We start from the raw sequence: 13,513 nt of genomic DNA on the forward strand, positions 1-13,513 counted from the left end.
AAAGACAAACTCTTCAGCACGGGTGGGACACGAACAAGGGGACACAGGTGGAAACTTAGTACCTAGATGAGCCACAGAGACGTTAGAAAGAATTTTTTCAGTGTCAGAGTAGTTAATAAATGGAATGCACTAGGAAGTGATGTGGTAGAGGCTGACTCCATACACAGTTTCAAATGTAGATATGATAGAGCCCAGTAGGCTCAGGAATCTGTACACCAGTTGATTGACAGTTGAGAGGCGGGACCAATGAGCCAAAGCTCAACCCCCGCAAGCACAATTAGGTGAGTACAATTAGGTGAGTACACACACACACCTAACCTGCATATCGCCAGTGTTCCTAACCTGCATACCATGCAAGCTGATGGAGAAGATTGTGCGAAGAAAGCTAGTGGAACATCTGGAGCAAAAGAACTTTGTAACACAGCATCAACATGGATTCAGGGATGGCAGGTCCTGCCTCACAGGGTTACTTGAATTCTACGACCAGGCAACAAAAATCAGGCAAGAAAGGGAAGGGTGGGCAGACAGCATATTTTTGGATTGTCAGAAAGCCTTCGATACAGTGCCACACAAGAGGCTAGAAAAAGCTGGAGATGCAGGCTACAGTGAAAGGGAACGTACTCCATTGGATAAAGTACCTAAGCAACAGGAGACAACGAGTCTGTGTGAGGGGTGAGGTCTCAGATTGGCGAGACGTTACAAGTGGAGTCCCGCAGGGGTCAGTCCTTGGACCTATACTGTTTCTGATATATGTAAATGATCTCCCAGAGGGTATAGACTCGTTTCTCTCAATGTTTGCTGATGCAAAAATTATGAGAAGGATTGAAGCAGAGGATGATAGTAGGAGGCTACAAGATGACCTAGACAGACTGAGTGAATGGCTGTTGAAATTCAACCCGAGTAAATGCAAAGTAATGAAACTAGGCGGTGGAAACAGGAGGCCAGATACAGGATACAGAATGGGAAATGAAGTACTTCATGAAACGGACAGAGAGAAAGATTTAGGAGTTGATATCACACCAAACCTGTCTCCTGAAGCCCACATAAAAAGAATAACGTGTGCGGCATATGCGAGATTGGCTAACATCAGAACGGCGTTCAGGAACCTGTATAAGGAATCATTCAGAATCCTGTATACCACATACGTAAGACCAATCCTGGAGTATGCGGCCCCAACATGGAGCCCGTACCTTGTCAAGCACAAGACGAAGCTGGAAAAAGTTCAGAGGTATGCCACTAGACTAGTCCCAGAACTAAAAGGCATGAGTTACGAGGAAAGGCCTCGGGAAATGCACCTCACGACACTGGAAGACAGAAGAGTAAGGGGAGACATGATCACTACCTACAAAATTCTCAGAGGAATTGACAGGGTAGATAAAAATAAACTATTTAACACAGGTGGTACGCGAACAAGGAGACACAGGTGGAAACTGAGTACCCAAATGAGCCACAGGGATGCTAGAAAGAACTTTTTCAGTGTCAGAGTAGTTAACAAGTGGAATACATTAGGCAGTGATGTAATGGAGATACACAGTTTCAAATGTAGATATGATAGAGCCCAGTAGGCTCAGGAATCTGTACACTAGTTGATTGACAGTTGAGAGGCGGGACCAAAGAGCCAGAACTCAACCCCCGCAAGCAGAACTAGGTGAGTATACACACACACACACACACACACACACACACACACACACACACACACACACACACACACACACACACACACACACACACACACACACACACACACACACATACACACACACACACACACACACACACACACCCACACTGAATTGCTGTGTGATTTACTGTGATGTGATCTACAGATTTACTGTGTGGTAAATCGTGCCTCACAGGTTTAATAGAATTCTATGACCAAGCAATACAAATTAGGCCAGAAAGAGAAAGGTGGACAGACTGCATTTTCTTGGACTGTCAGAAAGTCTTTGAGACAGTACCTCACTAAAGGCTGTTACAAAATTTGGAGCAACGGGCAGGAGTAAAGGTAAGGTGCTCCATTGAATAAGGGAATATCTAAGCAATAGGAAACAGCGAGTAACTGTTAGGGGGGAGACATCAGAGTGGCGAGATGTCACCAGCGGAGTCCCAAAGCTCTCTGTACTTGAACCCATCCTGTTTCTAATATATGTAAACGATCTTCCAGAGGGTATAGACTTATTCCCATCAATGTTTGCTGATGATGCAAAATTTTGAGTAGAATCAAGACAGATGAAGACATACTACAGGACGCCCTGGACAAACTGGAGGAATGGTCTAGAATATGGCTACTAAAGCTCAACTCAGGAATGTGTAAAGTAATTAAATTAGGCGAAAGGAGCAGAAGGCTGAACACATGGTACCATCTGGGAAGTGAAATCCTGCAAGAGTCAAATAGAGAGAAAGATCTGAGGGTTGATATCACATTGACCCTGTCCTCAGAGGCCTACATCAAAAGGACATCATCAGCGGCATATGCTAGACTGGCTAACATAAGAACGGCCTTTAGAAACGTGTGTAAGAAATCATTCAGGACCTTGTATAACACTTATGTCAGACCAATCCTGGAATATGCAGCTCCGGCCTGGAGACCATGCCTAGTTAAACACAAGACAAAGTTAGAGAAGATTCAGTGTTATGCCACAAGACTCGTACCGGAACTGAGAGGTATGAGCTACGAGGAAAGGCTAAGGGAGCTGAACCTCACGTCTATGGAAAACAGAAGAGTAAGAGGAGACATGATAACCACCTACAAAATTCTCAAGGGAATTGACAGGGTGGACAATGACAAATTCTTTAGCTCGGGCGGAACACGAACAAGGGAACACAAGTGGGAACTTAGTACCCAAATGAGCCACAGAGTCAGTATGAAGAATTTTTTCAGTATCAGAGAAGTTAAAGAAAAGGAATGCATTAGGCAGTGATGTGGTGGAGGCTGACTCCATACACAGTTACAAATGTAAGACATAACAGAGCCCAATAGGTTCAGGAACCTGTACACCAGTTGATTGACGGTTGAGAGGCGGGACCAAAGAGCCAAAGCTCAACCCCCGCAAGCACAAGTAGGTGAGTACCACCCCGCCACACCTGCGAGTACACACCACCCATCCACACCTGTGTGTACACACCACCCAGCCACACCTTCGTGTACACACCACCCCGCCACACCTGCGAGTACACACCACCCATCCACACCTGTGTGTACACACCACCCAGCCACACCTCCGTGTACACACCACCCCTCCACACCTGCGGAAGAGTCCGGTTACTTCAACCTGGACATGTCTTTGTAGTCCAACCAGACCTGTTTAGCGTCGCTTTGAGCGTTAAGAACAATTATATCGTGATTTTCATACTTTCAGCCTGATACTTGGTACCCTGATATCCATGCAGGTACGTGAATACCCCACAGATAGCTGATATGTGCAGAATCCTGATACCTTTACAGGTACGGGGGTACCCACGTAGGTACCTGATACTCATGCTAATGCCTAATACTCATACTGATACCTGATACTCATAAATATCACCTGATATCCTTGTAGGGAAAGAATACCCATTCATGTACCTGACACATATGAAGGAATATCATATACGTATTCAGGTACCTGATACGCACCTAGATACCTGGTACCCCATGCAGTAGGGGACCTGTAGTCGCTAGGTTGTGTTCATACCAAAGATGCTCACTTCATATACGGATGCCCACTCCAAATGTATGCTCATCTCACAGGCATACATGCCCACTTGACAGGTATGCCTATTTAATAGGTTGCCACTTCACAGCCGTGCCCAGTTCACAGTTATTAGCACTTCATAAACGTGCCCATTCAAAGATATGTCCTCTTCTCGAGCATACTCATTTTAGAGAAATGCCCCTCTTCTCAAGCATGGCAACATCATAGGCATACCTTCTTCGCAGGAATGCCCTCTTCCGAGGAAGGCCTACTTTATAGGTATCTCACTTCAAAGGTATGGCCATTTCAAAGGCATGCCCACTTCAAAGGTATGCCCATTTCAAAGGCGTACCCACTTCAAAGGTATGTCCACTTCAAAGGCGTACCCACTTCAAAGGTATGCCCATTTCAAAGGCATGTCCACTTCAAAGGCGTACCCACTTCAAAAGCATGCCCACTTCAAGGGCATGCTCACTTCAAAGGCATGCCCACTTCAAAAGCATGCCCACTTCGAAGGCATGCCCACTTCAAAAGCATGCCCACTTCGAAGGCATGCCCACTTCAAAGGCATGCCCACTTCAAAGGCATGCCCACTTCAAAGGCATGCCCACTTCAAAGGTATGCCCACTTCAAAGGCATGCCCACTTCAAAAGCATGCCCACTACAAAGGCATGCCCACTACAAAGGCATGCCCACTACAAAGGCATGCCCACTTCAAAGGCATGCCCACTTCAAAGGCATGCCCACTACAAAGGCATGCCCACTACAAAGGCATGCCCACTACAAAGGCATGCCCACTTCAAAGGCTTACCCACTTCAAAGGCATACCCACTTCAAAGGCATGCCCACTTCAAAGGCGTACCCACTTCAAAGGCATACCCACTTCAAAGGCTTGCCCACTTCAAAGGCTTACCCACTTCAAAGGCATGCCCACTTTAAAGGCATGCCCACTTCAAAGGCATGCCACTTCAATAGTATGCCCACTTCAAAGGCATGCCCACTTCAAAGGCATGCCCACTTCAAAGGCATGCGCATGCCCACTTCAATTGCATGTCCTCTTCAAAGGCATGCCCTCTTCGAAGGCATGCCCACTTCAAAGGCCTACCCACTTCAAAGGCATGCCCACTTCAAAGGCATGCCCTCTTCGAAGGCATGCCCACTTCAAAGGCATGCCCACTTCAAAGGCTTACCCACTTCAAAGGCATGCCCACTTCAAAGACTTACCCACTTCGAAAGCTTACCCACTTCAAAGGCATGCCCACTTCAAAGGCATGCCCACTTCAAAGGCATGCCCACTTCAAAGGCATGCCCACTTCAAAGGCATGCCCACTTCAAAGGCATACCCACTACAAAGCCATGCCCACTTCAAATACCTCTGTAAGCTGGATAACGATGAACCAGTTGAACTTTCCACATACTGAATTATTCTCGGGAGTTATACTCGGGGACCTGGACGGTACAGTCTGTCCTTTGATGCCTTCCAAGTGATGTATGGAGAGATGAGCTCCGGGTATTCGCCTGATAATTGACTTATACCTGGTAGGTGAGGGACGTGGGTACGCCTTTGGGGCGTCTTTCAGCTGCGTCCGTCCTCAGGTGTGTCCGTCCACAGGTGTGTCGATTCACAAGTGTATCCCGGGGCCTCGTAGCCTGGTGGATAGCGCGCAGGACTACTAATTCTGTGGCGCGGGTTCGATTCCCGCACGAGGCAGAAACAAATGGGCAAAGTTTCTTTCACCCTGAATGCCCCTGTTACCTAGCAGTAAATAGGAACCTGGGTGTTAGTCAGCTGTCACGGGCTGCTTCCTGGGGGTGGAGGCCTGGTCGAGGACCGGGCCGCGGGGACACTAAAGCCCCGAAATCATCTCAAGATAACCTCAAGATAAGATTCACAGGTGTGTCCATCCACAGGTGTGTCCATCCACAGGTGTGTCCATCCACACGTGTGTCCCTTCACAGTGTGTGTCCATCCACAGGTGTGTCCATTCACAGGCGTTTCCATTCACAGGTGTGTTCATTCACAGGTGTGTCCATCCACAGGTGTGTCCATCCACAGATGTGTCCCTTCACAGGTGTGTCCATCCACAGATGTGTCCCTTCACAGGTGTGTCCATCCACAGGTGTGTCCATCCACAGGTGTGTCCATCCACAGGTGTGTCCATTCACAGGTGTGTCCATCCACAGGTGTGTCCATCCACAGGTGTGTCCATCCACAGGTGTGTCCATTCACAGGTGTGTCCATCCACAGGTGTGTCCATCCACAGGTGTGTCCATCCACAGGTGTGTCCATCCACAGGTGTGTCCATCCACAGGTGTGTCCATTCACAGGTGTGTCCATCCACAGGTGTGTCCCTTCACAGGTGTGTCCCTTTCCGAATGTTCCTCGCCTCAGGTTCCGTTTCACCTGCATCCCCCCCCCCCCACAACACAATATGGGGAATGAATTACTCGCTAGTTAATGAAGCGTGACAGCATTAGCCGGCGCTTAAACCAAGAAAAAAAACAAGGAAGCAATAATACCGAGCCGAACATCAACTTTTTTCTTTATCTGGACAGCAAGAACGGGCTCTAAACTGGTGGCCTGGGATAGAGGATGGGTTGTGGGTCGGGGGTGTTGGGCTAGAGCGGTGCTGGTTAGGTTAGGTTCAACTGGGGAACTTACCAATCCGTGTTTACTGGAAAGCGAGGTTCAGCTCTCGGTAATGGAGGCAGGATTTATGGTCTGCGGTGGGTGATAGGGTTTACGTATGGCTGAGGTTGTGGCTTGGATTATAGTCTGTATTGGGAGCTGGAACTATTGGCCGACGTGAGACGGGAGGTGGGTGAGACTGGATGAGAATTAAGCATGAGGGGGTAGTGGGGCAGTGCAACTTGGGTGTATCGTCTAGGAAAGGTCTAGGAGAGGAGCAGCATCCGGGAGATGTGAGTCCGGCTAGACGATCTCATTTGACCCGGATGCTGCAGTACTTCCTTATTCTTTTGCATAAATAACAGGTCTATAACTCTTTAACCTGGACTTCTATCTTATCTCCATTTAAGCAAAATTATGAAAAAAATAGTATCGAGAAACGATTATATTTTCTCAATATCTCTAATACTGAGAAATTAAGCATTCATTCGTTTACATGTTAATGTAGTGATACGTAAGAATTAACATTATTATAAACTGTTAATATGCTTTATATATACGAACGTCATCACAATGTATTAAGAGCAATTGCTGGAATATGAACTCGTTTCACTATGTTGCAGTAAATGATGACCACTGGCCATAAGTGGTCGTCCAGTGGTCGTTTAGTGGACATACAGAGGTCGTTCAGTGCTAGTAAAATGGTCGTTCAGAGTGTTCGTGCATTGGATGTTCAGTGCTCGTATGATAGTCGTACAGTGGTTGTTTAGTACCAAGACAGGGGTCATACAGTGGTCGTTCAGTAGACGTATAGTAGTATCTTACGTTGGTCGTTCAGTAACCCTGCTCTGGTCGTTCAGTAACCCTGCTCTGGTCGTTCAGTAACCCTGCTCTGGTCGTTCAATAACCATACAGTTGTCGCTCAGTAACCGCAGAGTGGTCGTTCAGTGCTCGTGCAGTGCTCAGAGACGGAATAATCCGGCGAGTCAGTTTGACCCACAAACTGCGACATTCTCAGAGTTAAAAAAAAACTCAGAAAAGCTTACATATTCAACCAATTTCCAGTCACCTTAAGTGTCCGCCTCGACACGACGCCACGACTCCTTGACGGTGCTCCTCCTCGAAAATAAGTAGTCCCTATTTAACGGATCGGAGGTGCTCAGGTATGTCTTACTGGAGGAGCTTCTCAGGACTGACTGAGAGAGTTAGTCCTGAGCTGATAGAGTCTGACAATCATCCCCTTTGTTTACTAAACATCACAAATGTTCCACAAGCTATAATAACAAGAGGGCTGAGAGGAACAACATTACCCGGTCCATTACCCGCTTGCGGAAGTCATAGGTTAAAGGTGGAGCATGTTGCATGCCACGAAGCCTCCGGTTGCAATGCTTGGTCACCTGCCACGGGTCGGGCAGGTACTCTTAACTCGCAACAAACAGGTTTGCAACGAAAGTATAACAGTTTTCCGCGGTAGAGTGAAAGTGGGATGAGATAGGCGGTTAGCGTTCAGTGGAGATAATCGTTGTTAGCCTTGATGGTGAGCGGTGATCACAGGGATTAATCCTATTGATAGGGTCATCGCTGATTAATAGCAGAGTTATTCAATTTTTATTCCTATGATTAAGAGTCAGTAGTGCCTGGGATAGACTGTCTCTCCGCATCCCTATTTCAATCCACTTATCCCACCTTACCCTTGACCCCTTGACCCCCCCTCCCCATTCATCTTTCGTTATCCCATTTTCTCCTACTCTCTCTTCCCTTTCCCCTCTCCTACCTCCTCCTCCTCCTCCTTTCTTTTTTAATTAACACATTTAGGTACATCTTCATTTATGCAGCTTCGCTAAACTATATAGAAGGAAGTTCAGTGTGTCATAAAGCAAACTACGTGATGCTAAAATCCACATCACACAGATTGGTTAGTCATAAAAAAGGCATGTTATAAGTAGTCTGCAGTGGCAAACTCTGGGTGCATTATGAGGATATCTTCAAGAACACAAGAGTAAATAAGGGAATTGCAAAGCTCCAGGTACCTCATGCCAACGAGTCTTAATGGTCTGATAACTGGACATTCGGTGATGTAGTGAGGGAGATCATGCCGTAGTTCCTGCTCACAGAGTTTGCACCTGGAGTGTTCAGGATTGGGAGATCCGTCACCTGTAGCCACCTGCCACAGGTAACGGTAACCCAACCTGATCCTGGCAACGACTGTGTCGCACAGTCTGGTCCACGTTTTGTGCTGCCCATAAAAATAGGTTTCGGATCTGAACAAATTATAGCTTTTTATACTGGTGCTTTCAGGCCGTTGGGAGTCAGTAATTTTTCTCCTATCAGACCAGAGTGTTTGGATCAATATAGTTTTGACAGCAGAGATGGGGATAATTAGATCTAATCCAACTTTATCTTTGTTACATGGTAATTTGGCTGCAATATCTGTGCCTTGATGATGGGTTATATGATTGTGTGATGGTATCCATACAAAGGAGTTTCGAAACCCTTTGCTCTGTGCAGCGATTAGGTCATTTATAATTGGTAGTATGAGGTTCTTGCAGTCGATCTTCCAGGAGAAGTTTTCGATTCCTTGAAGAGCAGACTTTGAATCACAAAATATTATTCCTCCTCCAATGTTCTTTAATGTACTGGTAGCTAGTTGTAATGCTGCTAGTTCTGCTTGTGTGTGGATCAGCCAGTTGTTCTTGACACACACACACACACACACACACACACACACACACACACACACACACACACACACACACACACACACACACACACACACACACACACACACACACACACACACACACACACACACACACACACACACATACACACGTTCACACACGCCCACACACACGCACGCTCACGCTAGCTAGTTAGTAGTTAGTAACAGTTAATTGATTGACAGTTGAGAGGCAGGCCGAAAGAGCAGAGCTCAACCCCGCAAGCACAACTAGATGAATACAACTAGGTGAATACACACACTGACACAGTTATAACTGCCAACTAATTTAAAAAACTAGTGAAAAGATTCACTTTACTGAACGAAAATATGTGAGTTTAAGAGCTGATGGTCGCCCCTGTATCAACAACTAGGTGAATACAAACTGGTGAGTACACACACTCATGAATAATTGATAACATATCACCAGTAAAACTAAAGCTGATATTAACTATGAACGAGTCAACGTGAAGAATGAACAGTTAATGAGAACGGACATTTACTCATCTGGTGAAAGTAGGAATGCCCATTTCTCTCAATCATATTCAGAGAGAATATGTTGAAGTGAATGGTTAGCATACAGTATAGCAAACTGAAGAATTGAGAGCGTTTTATATCAAAGAATAACATGGAAAGAAGTACCCAGAAGGAAGACCACAGAGGACATAATGAACTACCTTTAGCAGAAAGAGTTAGAGGCAATTAACACGTTTATCCCAGCCCACGGATAGACTAATTCATGGCATTGGAGTAACCGCTCCAATGCTCCAATTCCGCTCGGAGCCGGTTGGCCGAGCGGACAGCACACTGTACTTGTGATCCTGTGGTCCTGGGTTCGATCCCGGGCGCCGGCGAGAAACAATGGGCAGAGTTTCTTTCATCCTATGCCCCTGTTACCTAGCAGTAAAATAGGTACCTGGGTGTTAGTCAGCTGTCACGGGCTGCTTCCTGGGGGTGGAGGCCTGGTCAAGGACCGGGCCGCGGGGACACTAAAGCCCCGAAATCATCTCAAGATAATCTCAAGATAACCTGATGACCAAACTGCACATCAGGAAATGAACAAACGACGACGTTTCGGTCCGTCCTGGACCATTCTCAAGTCGATGGACTTGAGAATGGTCCAGGACGGACCGAAACGTCGTCGTCCCTTCACCTTCTAGTGTGTGGTCTGGTCAACTTCATCTTCTGAAGTGTGGCTTTAGTCTTCATACCTTCAACCTCGTTATTGTGATAATAGTATCCTTGATTATCTCGATTTGTAACACATCGCTGCAAGCAGGAGAATTACCAGAATCTTGAAAGACAGATCATTATTTTATGCAGATATTCACAAAAGGAAACTAAAAGAAGGTACTAAACTACTTGCCGGTGCATCAAGTTGCATACTATGCAGAGTGAGGCATAAGACTGGAAGGAAGAGGTTAGTAAGGCCTCTATAATTCATCCCCAGCATCATTTCAGAAATAGAAAAATCTTGCCTCATATACCTAGTCAGAGGAGACAAAGAAAGACGCCCAGACAGCATATTTGTCGGCTGTCGGAAAACTTTCGACACATGAGACTCGTGCACAAGCTGGATAAAGAGGCAAGTGTGACTGAGAAGGTGAATTTGTGGATACGGGATTACCTAAACAACAGAACACCGAGTCACCGTGAAAGGAGTAATATGAGTGGTGAGATGTTACCACCGGAGTCCGACTAGGGTCACTGCTAAGACCTTTCTCATATGCCACGGATGACAAGTCTTAGTGCAGAGGTGTTTGGAAAATTCTAGTCCATAGGATTTTCTAGAGGAATAGACTCCATTCTTATGCTGCTTGTTAATGACGCAAAAAATAAGGATTAATATGGCAGATAACTGCAGTAAATTACCGGATGATATGAATGAGCCGAAGGAATGATATCTTGAGAGGTTATCTTGAGATGATATCGGGGTTTTTAGTGTCCCCGCGGCCCGGTCCTCGACCAGGCCTCCACCCCCAGGAAGCAACCCGTGACAGCTGACTAACACCCAGGTACCTATTTTACTGCTAGGTAACAGGGGCATAGGGTGAAAGAAACTCTGCCCATTGTTTCTCGCCGGCGCCTGGGATCGAACCCAGGACCACAGTATCACAAGTCCAGCGTGCTGTCCGCTCGACCGACCAGCTCCCCCCATGATCAATGAATGTGTATTAGAGCTTAACTCCGGCAAGTCAATGTTATGAAGCTTGATGCTGATAACAGGAGGACGGAACTTACCAATCCGTGTTTACTGGAAAGCGAGGTTCAGCTCTCGGTAATGGAGGCTGGATTTATGGTCTGCGGTGGGTGATAGGGTTTACGTATGGCTGAGGTTGTGGCTTGGATTATAGTCTGTATTGGGAGCTGGAACTATTGGCCGACGTGAGACGGGAGGTGGGTGAGACTGGATGAGAATTAAGCATGAGGGGGTAGTGGGGCAGTGCAACTTGGGTGTTTCGTCTAGGAAAGGTCTAGGAGAGGAGCAGCATCCGGGAGATGTGAGTCCGGCTAGACGATCTCATTTGACCCGGATGCTGCAGTACTTCCTTATTCTACTGCATAAATAACTGGTCTATAACTCTTTAACCTGGACTTCTATCTTATCTCCATTTAAGCAAAATTATGAAAAAATAGTATCGAGAAACGATTATATTTTCTCAATATCTCTAATACTGAGAAATTAAGCATTCATTCGTTTACATGTTAATGTAGTGATACGTAAGAATTAACATTATTATATACTGTTAATATGCTTTATATATACGAACGTCATCACAATGTATTAAGAGCAATTGCTGGAATATGAACTCGTTTCACTATGTTGCAGTAAATGATGACCACTGGCCATAAGTGGTCGTCCAGTGGTCGTTTAGTGGACATACAGAGGTCGTTCAGTGCTAGTAAAATGGTCGTTCAGAGTGTTCGTGCATTGGATGTTCAGTGCTCGTATGATAGTCGTACAGTGGTTGTTTAGTACCAAGACAGGGGTCATACAGTGGTCGTTCAGTAGACGTATAGTAGTATCTTACGTTGGTCGTTCAGTAACCCTGCTCTGGTCGTTCAGTAACCCTGCTCTGGTCGTTCAATAACCATACAGTTGTCGCTCAGTAACCGCAGAGTGGTCGTTCAGTGCTCGTGCAGTGCTCAGAGACGGAATAATCCGGCGAGTCAGTTTGACCCACAAACTGCGACATTCTCAGAGTTAAAAAAAAGCTCAGAAAAGCTTACATATTCAACCAATTTCCAGTCACCTTAAGTGTCCGCCTCGACACGACGCCACGACTCCTTGACGGTGCTCCTCCTCGAAAATAAGTAGTCCCTATTTAACGGATCGGAGGTGCTCAGGTATGTCTTACTGGAGGAGCTTCTCAGGACTGACTGAGAGAGTTAGTCCTGAGCTGATAGAGTCTGACAATCATCCCCTTTGTTTACTAAACATCACAAATGTTCCACAAGCTATAATAACAAGAGGGCTGAGAGGAACAACATTACCCGGTCCATTACCCGCTTGCGGAAGTCATAGGTTAAAGGTGGAGCATGTTGCATGCCACGAAGCCTCCGGTTGCAATGCTTGGTCACCCGCCACGGGTCGGGCAGGTACTCTTAACTCGCAACAAACAGGTTTGCAACGAAAGTATAACAGTTTTCCGCGGTAGAGTGAAAGTGGGATGAGATAGGCGGTTAGCGTTCAGTGGAGATAATCGTTGTTAGCCTTGATGGTGAGCGGTGATCACAGGGATTAATCCTATTGATAGGGTCATCGCTGATTAATAGCAGAGTTATTCAATTTTTATTCCTATGATTAAGAGTCAGTAGTGCCTGGGATAGACTGTCTCTCCGCATCCCTATTTCAATCCACTTATCCCACCTTACCCTTGACCCCTTGACCCCCCCTCCCCATTCATCTTTCGTTATCCCATTTTCTCCTACTCTCTCTTCCCTTTCCCCTCTCCTACCTCCTCCTCCTTTCTTTTTTAATTAACACATTTAGGTACATCTTCATTTATGCAGCTTCGCTAAACTATATAGAGGGAAGTTCAGTGTGTCATAAAGCAAACTACGTGATGCTAAAATCCACATCACACAGATTGGTTAGTCATAAAAAAGGCATGTTATAAGTAGTCTGCAGTGGCAAACTCTGGGTGCATTATGAGGATATCTTCAAGAACACAAGAGTAAATAAGGGAATTGCAAAGCTCCAGGTACCTCATGCCAACGAGTCTTAATGGTCTGATAACTGGACATTCGGTGATGTAGTGAGGGAGATCATGCCGTAGTTCCTGCTCACAGAGTTTGCACCTGGAGTGTTCAGGATTGGGAGATCCGTCACCTGTAGCCACCTGCCACAGGTAACGGTAACCCAACCTGATCCTGGCAACGACTGTGTCGCACAGTCTGGTCCACGTTTTGTGCTGCCCATAAAAATAGGTTTCGGATCTGAACAAATTATAGCTTTTTATACTGGTGCTTTCAGGCCGTTGGGAG

Source organism: Procambarus clarkii, chromosome 6 (assembly GCF_040958095.1).
Source record: "Procambarus clarkii isolate CNS0578487 chromosome 6, FALCON_Pclarkii_2.0, whole genome shotgun sequence".
In the NCBI taxonomy this organism is placed as follows: domain Eukaryota; kingdom Metazoa; phylum Arthropoda; class Malacostraca; order Decapoda; family Cambaridae; genus Procambarus; species Procambarus clarkii.